Source organism: Balaenoptera ricei, chromosome 19, assembly GCF_028023285.1.
Source record: "Balaenoptera ricei isolate mBalRic1 chromosome 19, mBalRic1.hap2, whole genome shotgun sequence".
In the NCBI taxonomy this organism is placed as follows: Eukaryota; Metazoa; Chordata; class Mammalia; order Artiodactyla; family Balaenopteridae; genus Balaenoptera; species Balaenoptera ricei.
Window position 1 is genome coordinate 60,459,429 of NC_082657.1, and position 13,230 is coordinate 60,472,658.

Here is a 13,230-nt window from a genome sequence, read left to right on the forward strand (position 1 = left end):
TTGCTCTGAATCTCCAGTGCCTGGAACAGTGCCTGGCACAGGGCAGGGGCCCAATTAATATTCCAAAATTAATTCCTAGGTCTGTTTTTTCTTCAAAGCCCCCCACCCATGCATACCCAGCCCAGCTTTGAGTCAGAGGGAGCTGTAGGAAATTTAGGTGAATTCTCAACCCCAGTAGGTGAAGGTGTAGTCAAAATAGAATTGCACAAGCCATGTCAAAATAAGTGTGAGCGCTACCGAACGCAGGTTTGTGTGCCCGACGCACAGTGAGGGCAGGCAATACCGAAACATCGGAGTTTGGAGCAGAGAAGGGTTTATTGCAGGGCCAGGCAAGGACACAGGTGGCTCATGCCCCAAAAACCCCAAGCTCTCTGACGGGTTTCAGTAAAGCCCTTTTAAAGTCAAGGTGGGGGGACTTCCCTGGTGGCGCAGTGGTTAAGAATCCGCCTTCCAATGCAGAGGATGCAGGTTCGATCCCTGGTCAGGGAACTAAGATCCCATATGCCGCAGGGCAGCTAAGCCCGTGCACCGCAACTGCTGAGCCCGTGCACTCTGGAGCTCGCGTGCCACAACTAGAGAGAAGCCAGCGTGCCTCAATGAAGAGTCTGCACGCCGCAACGAAAGACCCCACAGGCCACAACGAAGATCCCGTGTGCCACAACTAAGACCCGATGCAGCCACATGCATACATACATACATACATAAATATTTTTTAAATGTTGAGGGAACAAAGCATTAAGAATGTATTGAAAAAAAAAAACAAAGTCAAGGTGGGGACTTCCCTGGCGGTCCAGCGGTTAAGACTCTGCATTTCCACTGCAAGGGGCACGGGTTTGATCCCTGGCCTGGGAACTAAGATCCCGCAAGCCCCACGGTGCAGCCAAAAAAACAAACAAGCAAATAAAGTCAAGGTGGGGGAGGGGCGTGGTTAGTTGTTGCACACTTCTTGGTGTCGGAATCCTTTGTTCTTGCAGCTGTCCGCGTGGGTCAGGATATGATGTTCCTGTAAACCTCCATCAAGACAAATGTTATTCTCTGTTCTGCAACTTTTCATCTCTATGTGAATGGAAAAGTGTTATACCCTTAAAGGTCAGAGCCTTGAGAGTGGGCTATATCCTGTCTATTTCAGGCTACCGGCAACATTCGTAACTGGAAGCAAAAGCAATAGAATACAAAGGTGAAAGTAAAGGAAACAGATCTAACATGGAGTCAGATTTGTTGTTCCTGTTACAAGGGTGTGCAGGACCAGCCCCCAGCACAGCTGCACGTGCTGTATGCTGAGTTCAGATTCGGTGGCCAGCAGAGATGCTTGCCAAGCGCCCGTGGGTCGAGGGGCCCGTCCCCTGCTGGGCTTAGAGGCAGCTGGCAGGGGGGTTCAGAGGGCAGCTCTAGAGGGGGCTGAGTGGGCTCAACCTCTGCTCTGCCCCGCTTGTCCCTGCAGGCAGGTTACACGATCTCTCTGGGCCTCCAGACGCGCTTCCTTGTCTGGAACACCATGATAATGACAGTGTTTGCCTCACCGGTTGTATCGAGGATTAAGTGAATTAAAACATGTGGAAAGTACTTGAAACAGCGTGGTGCGCAGAGCGGATGCTACGTCTGTGATTATTAGTATTTTATCGCCATTATATTTATCATTCTTTCATGCGCCGAATTGAAACCTTTTGGCTGCCGGGAGACACTTCACTGCTGTGACCAGAACACGCAGATTCTGTCGGATTTTCTGGGGCCTCTTGTTATTAACACGTTTTAATGGGGGAGTTTCAAGTCAGTATCCAGCTGAGCGAGCAGGGCCCCGCGATGGCAGTGGTGTTGGAGCACCGGCTTGGCTGAGCGAGCAGGGCCCGGCCACCTCTGCCCCCAGGCCTGCAGGACGCCCGCCAGGACACGCCAGCACTCTTGGCAGTGGCATTGACAAGGGCCCTGGCCATGTCCTGACCGCTGTCCCTCTGCAGGGGCTGGATGGTGGGTGAGGCCACATCTGCAGGCCCCTGGGCGCCAGCCTCCAGCCCAGCAGATGTGACGCCCTGGGAGGCTGTTTGCCGTGGCTGTCACTGTGTTTCCACGATCTTGTGACAGAAATCCTGCCCTGGCATTAATTTACGTTATAGCCAGTGCACCCCGACGTGTGTTTAAAGGGTATAATTTTTATCAACTTCAATTAGAGCTATTTTTATTTTTGTCACCCTGAAGAATTTCCCTGCGGTTAAGCTGCCATTTTTCACTGTAATGCCCCTGGCAAGGGCTGGGGAAAAAAAATTAATAGTCTAGTGATCACTTAGCTAATGCATTGTCAGCGCTTGATAAACTGACTGCTTGGGTGAGACAGCACAGTTCTCTCCACAGTAATTATGTCATGTTTACCTGAAGCTGGTGAGACCCCCTTGGTGGAGGCGCAGGGTCGAGCTGAGTCCCCCACAGAGCCCAGGGCAGGCCCCCCATCCCCCTGTCCACAGAATCTGTCTTTGATGTAATTGAAGCCCAGTAGGGTGGGCCTCTGCCCATCTTCCTGCTGTGGGGCATTTGGCAGGTTGCTAAACATCTCTGATCCCCACTTGAACAGGGAGCACTCCAGAAGGCTTACTCTTGACTGACCTCCCCAGTTCGGAGGCATCGAAGGAGGCTGTGGGCAGAGGTGGGAGAGCATCATGCCTGGTAAACAAGGTGTCAATTCCCAAAGCGGGGGAAGGGGCAGGCCCTTAATGGGGAGCTGGCAGGTAAAGCCAGGCACAGACTCTGAAGACAGGAGGAAGGACAGGGTCGCGGTGGGATGTGAGCCCGGGGTGGGGGCAGAGGAAGCAGCTCAACCTGCAGGGAACTGGCTTCCCTCCACCGAAATCAGGCAACGGGCTACCAAGCTTTGGCACGGCCATGCCGTGGATGAGAACTCCGTAATAAAAAGGAACAAACTGGGGCTTCCCTGGTGGCGCAGTGGTTAAGAATCCCCCTGCCAATGCAGGGGACACGGGTTCGAGACCTGGTCCGGGAAGATCCCACATGCCGCGGAGCAACTAAGCCCATGTGCCACAACTACTGAGCCTGTGCTCTAGAGCCCGTGCTCCACAACAAGAGAAGCCACCGCAATGAGAAGCCCGCGCACCGCAACTAGAGAAAGCCCGCACACAGCAACGAAGACCCAACGCAGCCAAAAATAAAAAAATAAATTTATAAAAAAAGAAAAAGGAACAAACCACCGAAATGCCCAACAACCTGGTGAATCTTCAGGGAATCGTGCTGCGTGGAAACAGCCAGTCCCAAAGGGTTACACACTGTGATTGATTTACATAACAAGCTTGAAACGGCGAAATATAGAAATGGGGAACAGATCAGTGGTTGCCAGGGCTTGTCGTCTGGGGCAGGAGGGAGCTGGGTGTGTTTATCAAGGGGTGTCACAGGATGCTTAGGATGGGACTTTTCTGTATCTCAGCTGTGGAGGTGGTTACAGGAGCCTGTGCTGGTGATAACACTGCAGAGAACAAAATACACGCGCGTGCAAGTTCAGGTCAAACTGGGGAAGTCTGCATAAGATAGGCAAGTTGTCCTGTTAATTTCCTTCTGTGACCTTGTACTATAGTTTTGTAAGATGTTAGCGTTGGGGAAACTGAGCAAATGGTACTCAGGATCTCCCTGTATCATTTCTTACGACTGCATGTGAATCTAGAAGCATCTCATCGTAAAAAGTTAAAACAAAAATCAGATCACATCTCTCCTTGGCTCAGAAATTACCGCCCCCCCACCCCCCAGCCCCGGCTCCCATCTTACTCTGAATGAGAGCCAGAGTCCTTTAGGGGCTCACAAGGCCCTCCAAAACATGGCTCCATTACTTCCCCCACCCTTCAGCCATGTGGGCCCCATTGCTGTTCCTCAGACACACCAGGCACTCTCCTGCCTCAGGGCCTTTGCATGGGCTGTTCTCCATGCCTAAAACACTGTTCCCTAGGCTTCCACATGGCTCCTTCTATAACTTACATGTCTCCTCTCTGTGCTGTGTTGGGGACACCATGCCAGCACCTGGAGTCACCAGGTGCTGTTCAGGGGAGTGACAGTCTTGGTGGGGGCAGAAGTGTAACAGCTGAATCAGTGGTACTCAGATGAGGGCACTAATGGAGGTGGTCCAAGGGAGGGTCTGGCTCTGCCTGGGAAGGGGAGCTGGGGAGAGAGTCCAGGGGAGGGGGGCAGACTCTTGGCTGAAAAGGAGGCAGGGAATTGGGGAGGGGCAGAGGGCATTTCGGGGTGAGGGGGGACTCATGGGCATGACAGTGGCTCGTGAGCAGACCCCTATGTTGCTTCCACCCCGAACCCTGAACCTGGGGCATCCTCACCATTTTCCGGATAGGGAAGCCAAGGCCCAGAGAGGTAGAGTCACTTGCCTGAAGGCACACAGCTCGTAGGTGGCAGAGCTGGGATTTGAACCAGGCAAGATGGTTTCTGCATCTGCCCTCAGCCCCTTACAGGACACCTACAGGGGAGACCAGAAGGTAATGAGCCCAGCGGTACAGGTGCACACGTGTCCTTCCGCAGCCCCTCCTGCATCGGGTGGACCTAGGAAACCAGAGGGAGCCTCTGCAGCGGCCCCACCATCTCCCGTGTCTCCCAGCCTCACCTCTGCTCTGAGTCGAGGCTCGGCTGCCCTCCTCCCGCAGACCCCTCTCCCCCAGGTGTGTTTAGGAGTCGCAGCAAATGGTGCCCCGCCTCCACCCCGACCGCCACCCTTCCAGCCACATGGACCCTGCTGCTTGTAGAACAGGGATCAGCGAACTTGGCCCGCGGGCCACGTCCCGCCCACAGCCAGTTTCCATACAGCCCATGGACTAAAAATGGATTTTACATTTTTAAATGATTGCCTAAAAAAAAAAAAAAAATCAAAGGGAGAATAATGTTTCGTGACGTGAAAATTATATGAGATTCAAATTTCAGTGTCTGTAAGTAAAGTTATATTGGAACAGCACACAGTGTTCCTGTTCATGTTGTTTAAGTGTGCTTTAGTGCTACAAGGCCGAAGTTGCATAGTTCCAACAGAGAACATACAGCCCAAAAGCCGAAAATCTGATCTGACCTTTTCAGAAAAGGTTTCCAAACATGCTCCCTGCCTCAGGGCCATTGTGTTTGCTGTTCCCTCTTCCTGGAACACTCTTCCCACAGATATCTATCTCCACGGCTAACTCTCGTGTTTCCTTCAAGTCTTTGCACAAATGTCCCCTTCTCACTGGGGCCAGCCTATGGAAAATTCTAACTGTGCCCATCTCCCCTCCTCCCTGTCTCCTTCTCCTGTTTGTCTTTCTGGCATCTCCTACCAACTGTCATGTAAATATGTATTTACTGATTGTCTGTCTCCCCCTGCCTCGAATGTCACCTCCTTAACGGCAGACATTTTTAACTTTTTTGTTTGCTGCTGTATCCCAGGCACAGTAGGTGCTTAATAAATGTTTATTAGATGGATGGATGTTTGACTGGATGATCGGATAGCTGGATGAAAGGATTGATGGACAAATGGCCAGATAGATAGATGGATGGATGGATGGATGGATGGATGAACAGGTACATGAATAAGTTGGTGGGTGAATAGACAGATGATAGGATGGATGGATGGATGGATGGATGGATGGATGGATGGATGGTTGGTTGGGCAGGTAGATGAATAGGTTGGTGGGTGAATAGACAGATGATTGGATAGATGGACGGCCAGATAGACAGGTGGTTGGATGGGTGGATGGATGTATGGTCAGTCAGGTAGATGGGTGGATGGATGTGAGGCATGACAGATTGTGAAAAGCTGGGCTGGCTCAAATCACATAGCTCTTAGATGCCGCACGGAGGAGCCTTTGGTAAAGGATTTTATGCAGGTGGATGTGTGTAGTGTTTTGGAAAGTTGGCTCAGGCCAAGGCATGGTTGGTGGGGTGGTGAAGTGGGTAGGACTGTGTGCCCAGAGACCAGTGGGAGGCTCTCTCCCTGGGAGGAGGGGAAGGTGAGTGGGCACAGCAAGAGTAGGTGGGGCTACCCCAGGAGAGCTGGGGTGTCGGGCCGTCACTGGTCTGAGATCAGTCTAGCTCCCGCTGCCGGCCTCCAGGGACTGGCATTCGGGACTAACGCCAAGGACTCCGGGAGCCCCCGCATCCCTGAGGGCCCTCACCCCTGACCCTGGGCCTGAGCTGGATTCCGCCAGCATCACCCACATGCTCTGTTGCCTGGCAGTCATGGGGAGGCCTGCTTGCCTCTGGAAACTGTGAACTCCTCCGTGGAGCCCCCTGCTCTGTCCCAGGACTTATGAGGGGGTCAGCTGGCTCAGAGGCCCCACTTGAGGGAGAGGGCCGGGCCCATGCCTTCTGGAATGTTCCTTTCAGCCACAAGAGCAGCAGAAGTTGGGCATGCCTGCCTCTGGCCAGCTCCAGTCTCCCTGTGGCCTCACCCTTCCCAGCTGCACCTGTCCCACCAGGTGTGTCTCCCAAGGCTCTGAGTGCTGTTAGCAGCAGACTCCGGCTTTCTAATAAGCTCCCAGAGTCATCACGCCCCACCTGCCCCATCCAAACATGGCAGTGAGTTACCCTTTCTGTGTCTCAGTTTCCCCATCTGTGTAATGGGGCCCAAGAGTTCCTCCCCACCAGGGCCAAGGCTTCATGGGCTGACACGGAAAGGCTGGCACGGGGCCTGGTGCTCAGTAGGTGCTGTCAATGTTTAGCTGTGGCCAATGAAAGGCATTTTTGTCCCAAGCCTCCTGCTTTAGGGTCATGGCCCATGACCCTTCTGCTGCAGCCTTTCAGGGACAGGCAGTAGCTCCTGCTGGGAGAGAGCGCCTCGTTTCAGCCGAACCCAGAGATTTTTCGGCTCCAGCAGCCCCCGGCTTTTGAAGCAGGGGCTCTCTGGTTCTCTTTATGGCAGGAGGGCCTGGACTCCCCCTCTTCGTGCTGCTCTTTCTCGCTTTAACAAATGCGTTCATGGGCTTCCTGTGCGTCAGGCCCGGGCTGGGCTGCACGAACGCTAAATCCCCATGACTACCCTGCGCCATGGGTGTGGCTGTCAGCACCCTCTTTTTCAGACGAGGAAGCTGAGGCCCAGAGGCATTAAAAGCGTGCCCAAGGTCGCCAGCTTGGAGCCCAAACGGTCACTCCCATTGGCCACCTAATTGCCTCTGGCCCCTTTTTCTCCACTGAGCTTGGCTGCCGTCCTCCTGAGAAACACCATTGTCTTCCTCTTTTTGATACACCCGGGGCGGGTGGGGGGGGGGTGTCCTGTGCCTGCTGGAAGGGGAAGCAGGCTGGGTGAGCTCTGTCCACTTCCGGTCCTCTTAGCCTCAGTTTCCCCATCTATAAAATGGGCTGATCACTCTCCCCGCTTAGCCCGCCTGGCAGAACCACCACAAAGCTCCAGGAGGTGACCCTGCACACACACCTTGCAGATCATCTGGGGGGAGAGTTATGACTGTTTCTGTCCCCTCGGGTGGCTAAAGTGAGTGCTCACCTGGTCGGATGTGAAGCCAGGGATAAAACCTTCTTTCTGCTTTTTCCGAGTCCCGGACCTGGTGTCCACTTGGGCTTCTCTTGTCTTTGAGGCTGGATGCACCTGGTGCCTCCCCGCCCCCTCCCTCCAGCCCCTGAGAGGTGGGAGCAGCCGGGGGGGGGGGGGGGGACTCGGCTGGGAAAAGAGTTGGATGGAGACCCCCGGCTGTGGCTGCTCTGCCCGAGCCGGCGACCTCCTTCCCGCGCGCGCGGCAGCCGGAGCGCCCCTAATTGCTGTCACAGATGTAGCAACCACCAGCCTCTCCCTCGCGATCTGCTGGGTCGCGTGAGCTTAATTAGCCCCTGATTACTCATTTACTGGGTGCTGTGTGTATTCCATATCTAATAACTTTCCAATTACGCCCGGTCTGCGCCGCACATTTAATAACCCGTTAGTTGTCTGCTTATCGGGGACTCTACGTTCTGCAGCTCCATCTCCCCCTGACCCGGAGCCTTATCATTCCCTTTATTGCGGTATTTGGAGTTCTCTGCTCACCATTATGGAGCTATTACAGGGAATTAAGGGGCGTAAAATACTGTTTTGCGGCCTCTGAGGTACCAGCTTGCAGCACAGAGCAAGGAATCCCACCAGAGAGGGTCGAGTGCATCTTTGTGGGTGGGCTCTCGTGGGGACCAGGAAACGGGAAGGAGGGGCCCTGTGGTAGGGCTGGCCCGTGCCCCCTTATGTTGCTCCTGGACAGACGGCCCCGGGCCTGTGACCCATGTGTCGCCGGCAGGTGGCAGAGGTCTCCCACCAACCCGGCTGTGCCCACCCAGCCTCCAACCAAGGCAGGCCCCCAGCCATCACTGTTTGGGAGGGAGGTGGCTTTTCTCCCCAGACTTGGCTTCCTGCCTGTGTCTGATTTTTCCTCGGGGCCAAGGGCAGGTGATGATGCCATGTCCTTTTGCGCCATAGGGATGCTGGCGTTTCCTCTCCCCCCTCCTGCAGCTCTGTTTTGTCTCATCCTCCCAGCCTTGGTCTTGACATAAATCAGCCGCAGACCATCAACAAACCCACCGTCACTCAGCCGCAGTATAAACCTGTGTGCCAGAAACCACAGTCCCGGTTGCTGTGTGTCTGCCGAGGCAGCGAGTACAGGAATCAGGCCCTGCTAGTATGCAGGGAGCGCCTACTGGGTGCCGGCACTGTGGGGGCTCTGACTGTGACCGGCTGGGTGTCCTTGGGCAGCTGACTTGACTTCTGTGTGCCTCAGTTTCCTCCTACAACGTGGGAGTTAAGGTAGGGTTGTTGGGAGGATGAAACAGGCTACAGACAGCAGGTGCTTGGTGGATACCTAGCACATAGCAAGTGCTCAGTAAATCTAGGGTAGGCATTACGGGCCCATTTCCCAGAGGCAGAAACTGAGGTCCAAGCAGTTGTGACTTGCCTGTTACTCCTAGTTACGCCCACAGGCAAGTGGCACTCAGGATTCAGTCCCACATCTACTTTATTCAAGATCAGCAAGGCCAGCTTCCTGGAGTATATCTTGAGCCGATTTGGAGAAAAGAGACGATTCAGGGTGATCAGGAAAAGTGGGGGAGCCCATGCCCCAGATCCTGCCCCCATGAGTTTAGGGGCTCCGGGACTGCCTCTGGCTCTAAGTCAACAGCGGGCAAGGGGGCCTAGAAGGTGTCCCTGCCAGCTGGGGCCGAAACTGCCCAGAGGCCAGGTGCGAAGGCCGAGGCCGTGAAGCCTTCCCCAGCACATACCCCTCCAGGCTCTGTGGGGTCCCCTGGCCACTGCACCCCTTTGGCTCTTGTTCCTGATGCTTATGCAGTCAGGTCATGAGATGAGCTGCCATTTCTTGAGCACCTACTATGTACCAAGTGCTTTAGCAGAAAGAACTCATCTAATCCCCTGCACCCTCCCTCTTGGAGGTAGACACTTGCTGTGTTATTAATCCATTTTGCAGAAGGGAAAACTGAGGCCCAGAGAGGTGAAGTCACTTTGCTAAGATCTCCCAGCTGGGGAGAGTGGCCAGGACCCAGTGCCTGGCCCCGTCCCACTACAGGGAGCCGGAGAGGTGGAGTCTGGCTGAGTGCCCAGGAGGGAGAGGGAAGCAGGCCCGGGAAAAGCCAGTCAGCCACTCCCTGTTGGAGAGGCTGCTGGAGAGAGAAATCCTAGTGTCTCGTGCAGTGGCCTCTGGGCTGCTGTGTGCCCTCAAACTGGAACTTCCCTTGTTTTTTAAAATACGTCCTTTACAGGCTACCACATGGGTGAGCCTGGGAAACATTATGCTGAGTGAAAGAAGCCAGACACAGAGGGCCACATGGTGTAGGAGTCCATCTATATGAAATGTCCAGAAGAGACAAATCCATCGAGACAGAAAGGAGATGAGGGGTTACCAGGGGCTGGGGGAGGATGAGGGGTGACTGCTAATGGGTACCGGGTAATGAGAATGTTCTAGACGGATTCTGGTGATGGTTACACAACTCTATGACTATTCTCTAAGCCACTGAATCGTACACTTTAAATGGGCGAATTGTATGGTATACGAATTATATCTCAATAAAACAATTCTACAAAACAATAAAGCAGGAGTTCTCAAACTTGGGGAGCTCACGGACTAATACAATTCATAAAATAAACTGGGTACTGACAACAGTGCTGCATGGGTTTCCCCTATGAAGCAGGGGTGCTGTATCTGCTCTCTGCCCCTCTCCATCCCCATCCCTACGTGCGAATTTACCTGGAGTCAGTGTTCTCCAGAAATCACTCAGTTCCCCGGGAGGAAGTGTAACAAGGCGAGATCTTATTAGGATATTCAGGGGTGGGCTGCAAATCCCTTTTATGGTAAAGAACCCTGGAAATTTCTCCCCTTTTTGCCTTTTTCCGTTAACTAACGCTTTAAACGTAGTGGCCCTGGTCCAGGGAAATAAAGGGGACAATAAAGTTTATCCTGCTTGCTCTGCGGGGGCCCCAGGGGCTCTCTGGGATGCTGTCAATTTCCAGGGTCCCCGGGGCAGGGAACAATGTATGTCCCAGACCCGGTCCTAATAGCACTTTAAATTAAGACAGGCCGTGAGCTTGGAACTCTTGGCTCTGGTAGAGAGAAGGCACAAGGAATATGTTGGTTCAAGGGTCTGCTTTTTATTAGTCAGGCATTGTTGTAAATTTGTCCTTGAAGGGTGAGGAAAGGCTGCTCTCTGCTTCCATGTGATGGTCTGGCTGAGAACCTTTGCCTCCACCTACGATGATGCTAGCATGAGATAATGCATATTCCCCACCCACATGTGTCTGGCAGCCTCGCCCATCCATTAACAGTGACTGAGCCCTCTCAGGAGTCCACTGGCAGCTGCCGACAAACGCCGGAGAAGGGGGTAAAAATCCTTTTACTTCCAACAAGAGTCAACATGGTGGGAACAGCTGGACCAGAGGAGGGAGGGTGTCTGGCACACGACGGTGCCAGGGAACATGTGTTTCTGGGCCAGGCCCTGTTCTAGAGCTTTGGGGTTTTATTAGTTATCGACTGCTGTGTAACAAAGGACTACACATAAGCAGCTCACAGCAAGGCACCTATCACCACACGCTCAGCGGGGGCCCCTGCTGCAGGTCAAGGCATCGGTGGGGCTTTGCTCTCACCTGGGAGATCGACTGGGGAAGGACCCACCTGCAAGTTCATTGTTGGCAGAATTCATTTGTCTGTGAACTCAGGGCTGTTATGAACATTTAGGTGCAAGTTTTTGTGTGGACGTCTGTTTTCGGTTCTCCGGGGTATCTACCTAGGAGTGGAATTGTTGGGTCCCATGATGACTCTGTTTGGACCTTGACGAACTGCCAGACCGTCTCCAAAGCAGCTGCACCAGTTTACAGTCCCACCAGCAATGTATGAGGGTTTGCATCGTGTTTCAACACTTAATAATCATGAGAGTGCAGCTTTTTTTTTTTTTTTTTTTTTTTTGTGAGAGTGCAGCTTTTAAAAATGAATTCCCAGCTTCCTCTTAAAAGATCAGAACTGGCGTGATGGGGCTGGCTTCCTTCCATGTGGCCCCCACTGGTGCTGGGTGGGACTGATGCTGTCCCCCTACAGTCTCACCTACCAGTACCTTGTTTCCGGTTTACCCCCCTGCTCCCCGCAGAGATGTGTGTTTGAATCTCTTGTCCTTCCTGTACCCCCTCCCTTTTAACGCCTGCTCCCTTTGAAGGCCTAGTTCAAATTCCACCTGCTCCAGGAAGCCTGCCTGGATTTTTCCAGCCCTTGGGGAGTTCTCCTATTACCAAACTCCTATAGATCTTGTCATCTGCACCCCCTCCCACCCAGTAGTATTCTCTTTTGCCATCTGCTGTTTTCTACTTAAAAGCCATGTTCCCTGGATGCTTTGTAACAGCAGAATCCTCTCGCAGCTGCTTGAGTTCACATCCCGACACCTCCACTTACTGTGGGGACTCAGGCCACTTTGTCTCTTCGTGTTTCCATGTTCTTGTTCGAGACAGGACCGTTGGGAGGATTAACCGTAGCACATAGTAGGTGCTCAGTAAACGGCATCCTCATGCCCACAAGCTCTCCATTCAGGGAGCCATCCCCACCCCCACGAGGCATCCCCCGGCCACTTTCCCCAGCAGGACCCTGGTCCCCCAGCTCCAGGAGGACAAGCAGTAGGTGGGCCTCACCCCACTCTGCTTTCCACCAGCGCATGGGCAGGGTCAAGGCCAGGGCACAGTGCCACCCTCCTCCACTCCCTGCCAGCCAGTGGGTTGCAAGAATGCTGCCTGGTTTGATGAGGTGCCATCCCATAGACAGTCCCTGGGGTTGGCTGGACTAACAGGGGGACACAGCAGCCCTACGTCTGGCAGAGTTTCCCGAAGTGATGTTGGCAAGGTTGCCAGAGCAGCTAAAAGCCTGCGGGGCGGGGTCTGCAGAGGGGCTCCAGGCTCCCCGCCGTACTGAGGGGCCCCCGGCCCTAAGCGAGCCAGCGAGTGAGTGAAGTGTGCTGGGCCCAGGCGCCGCCCTCTCCTGGCTCCAGCCTAAGCCGCCAGCACCCCTGTGGGATTTGCGGGGGCTGCAGTCTGGGCAGTGTCACCATATGGATCCCATAAATTAAAGCGTTCCCGGAAACAAACGGTAAATTTATCCGTCTCTCGCATGTGGAGCTGCTGGAGCCTGGATGGAGCGCCATCCGTCTCTCTCCGGTGCTTTGGTTTTATAGCCCTAATCCCTGGAAAAACAGGGTCAACCTGAAGTTGCTTTTCGACAACCGTGCGGCCCTGAAGCTCGTAATCGGGGCGTGGGGCGTCGCCAGTCCCCGGGACCGGCCCCCAGGGAACTGCTGCTGTTCAGACCGTGGAACCCTGGCAGGGGCTTCCCCATGACCTGGAGCCCAGGATGCTCAGCTGGGTTGACCCTGCCTTGGCAGCTGTGTGACCTCAGGCTCCCACTACCCCTCTCTGAGCCTCAGTTTCCCCAACTGTGGAAAGGGGGTGGGGTGACCGGGTTAGTCACATTCATAGAGACAGAAAGTAGGGCAGTGGGTGCCAGGGGCTGGGGGAGGGAGTACGGAGCGTTAGTGTTTAATGGGTATGGAATTTCCATTTGGGTTGATGAGAAAGTTCTGGAAATGGATCCAGGGGATGGTTGCACATTGTGTTTGGACTTCATGCCACTGAGTTGTACCCTTAAAAATGGTCAAGATGGTAATGTATATTTTAGTACAATTGTTTTTGAATACAGAAAAAGCGGGGGAGATGACTGTCCTGTGGGGTGACCTGAAGATTAACTAGGTTAATGATTATAGCTG

The 13,230-nt window shown here is 53.8% G+C and overlaps 1 protein-coding gene across 4 annotated transcripts in view; it reads left to right on the forward strand.

The window, feature by feature from the left end:
* The window catches only part of GSE1 (Gse1 coiled-coil protein), a 421,108-nt gene that overhangs the window by 144,272 nt on the left and 263,606 nt on the right, over positions 1–13,230 (forward strand). The gene's annotated exons all lie outside the window — the stretch shown is intronic.